This window comes from Brachyhypopomus gauderio, unplaced genomic scaffold (assembly GCF_052324685.1).
Source record: "Brachyhypopomus gauderio isolate BG-103 unplaced genomic scaffold, BGAUD_0.2 sc86, whole genome shotgun sequence".
In the NCBI taxonomy this organism is placed as follows: Eukaryota; Metazoa; Chordata; class Actinopteri; order Gymnotiformes; family Hypopomidae; genus Brachyhypopomus; species Brachyhypopomus gauderio.
Genome location: NW_027506907.1, coordinates 1,277,903 through 1,280,402, shown reverse-complemented (window position 1 = coordinate 1,280,402; position 2,500 = coordinate 1,277,903).

Genomic DNA, 2,500 nt, shown 5'->3' with positions numbered 1-2,500 from the left:
CGTACGAACACTGCACGCGAGCGTAGCCTCCGCCTGCCTCTGCCAAGCTCGCGCCTCCCGCAGCAGAAGCCCAGAGCGCAGAACGGCTTGAATGCGAAAGGTCTCGTGAGCGCTCGCGTCTCCCTCAAGCCCAAACACATCTGCCCACAGGCTCTCTGTGGAACAAGTTTATTTGATTTCATCAGTAATTATTTCGTCAGTAACAGTAATTATACATATTTAACAGTCATGCAGTACTCAAAGCCACCACTAGTGGCTGCTCATAAGCTCTTCTGGTTTTCCACGAGTTTCCTAACATGTTGAGAGAATCAAGTTACCTTATCGTCTTTGCTCGTGATGATTACAAGGCAACACGGTACAGTATTCTGCATATCCTAGCTTCGTTTGGAGGTGGGAGTCAAAGCCATTACACAGTGCCCTCAAGCGGGTTAAGGGTTCACAAACTAAAACATGTGCTCCTTTTAATACGGTTTACACTGAATTTTACTCTGTTTTGAGAATCTTTCTCTCATGTATGGTTTTTCTAGTGACGGGACAATATAGTTTTACATAAAATATACATTATGTATTGATAAATAACGCTGTTATTACACTTAAAATACCTACTTTTAAGATTTACAGTGTATGATTTTAGAATTTTAGCATAGTCCACCAACACAGAAGAAGAAGAACAACAACAATAACAACAAACGAAAGAAAGTAAAAAAATAAATAATAAAAACTAAACAAAATTTGTGAAAACATTTTTGAATTTAGCATGTAAAAACATCATAAACCAATATTATAATTATCATAAATTGATTTAGAATTTATACTAAAATGAAATGGGAGAGAGAGGGAGCCACTCCTCAGTCCAGGGACTGTGACAGAGGGGACAGAGAGAGGTAGAGAGGGGGAGAAAAAGTGAAGGAGAGAAAAGAGTGAGTGAAGGAGAAAAAGATGTTGAGATAGAGAAAGTGAGAGATAGAGGGAAAGGGAGAGAGAAAGAGAGAGAGAAGGTGAGACAGAGAGACAGAGAGATAGACTCATTACTCGTCTCTTTACTCCCATTCTCTCATCATGTCTGTGTTCTTATGAACATGATGTCAGTGATATTTTATCTTCTGGCTGTTCGATGAAGATCACCAAACAGGATCATGTGACGGGGATCGTTTGTGTTTCTTTCTCTCTGGCACATCTCTTTAATTAAAGTGTGTGTTGTCAGAACGAAGATCTGCAGCGTGAAATCATCTTAGTGGTCTGTGTGTGTGTGTGTGTGTGTGTGTGTGTGTGTGTGTGTGTGTGTGTGTGTGTGTGTGTGTGTGTGTGTGTGTGTTTGTGTGTGTGTGTGTGTGTGTGTGATGTCTAAATGTAACTGCTCCCAAGGCCCCAAAAGGGACAATATGCGCTTCCTTGTTATTGATCAAAACATTCAACAACAGTCAGAAAAGTACACAGAAGACCACGAGACAGAAAAAAAGACAGAGAGAAAGAGAAAAAGGGCCAGACAGAGAGACAGACTGAGAGACAGACAGAGAGACAGACAGAGAGACAGACTGAGAGACAGACAGAAAGACAGACTGAGAGACAGACAGAGAGACAGACAGAAAGACAGACAGAGAGACAGACTGAGAGACAGACAGAGAGACAGACTGAGAGACAGACAGAGAGACAGACAGAGAGACAGACTGAGAGACAGACAGAGAGACAGAGAGACAGACTGAGAGACAGACAGAGAGACAGACTGAGAGACAGACTGAGAGACAGACAGAGAGACAGACAGAGAGACAGACTGATCAGGCTGAGCTTGTTCTCTTTGTTGGCTCTGGTAGCTGAATGCTAAGCCTGTTTTCTGCTTAGCACTGACACTGTTACTGAAATGTTACTGTGACTTCCCCCATGCTGCTGCTCTCTACCCCTGACCGCTAAAGCAGTTAGATACACACACACACACACACACACACACACACACACACACACACACACACACACACACACACACACACACACACACACACACACACACACAATATCACACACACGTACACACACATGTACACACACAATCTCAGACACACACACAGGTACACACATGCACACACACACACACACCATCTCTCTGTCACACACTCAAATACACAGAATCACACTCGCATATACAGTCACACACACACAAACACTGATACACAAATACATAAATACATCCTTACAATATCTCTCTCTCTCTCTCTCTCTCTCTCTCTCTCACACACACACACACACACACACACACACACACACACACACATACAAAACAATCAAGAACATACACATACACTCACAATACTGACACACACTCACATCATGCACTTTCGCATAAACACTAATTCATAACCTCTTATATGCACATTCACAATCACACACATGCAAATCCCTCTTATACGCACTCACACAGACACCCACACACACACACACCTTCAAAAAAAAAAAGTAGACTCCGGATGTTATAATCCTGAGCAGGACACCAACCCGAGCACACTGT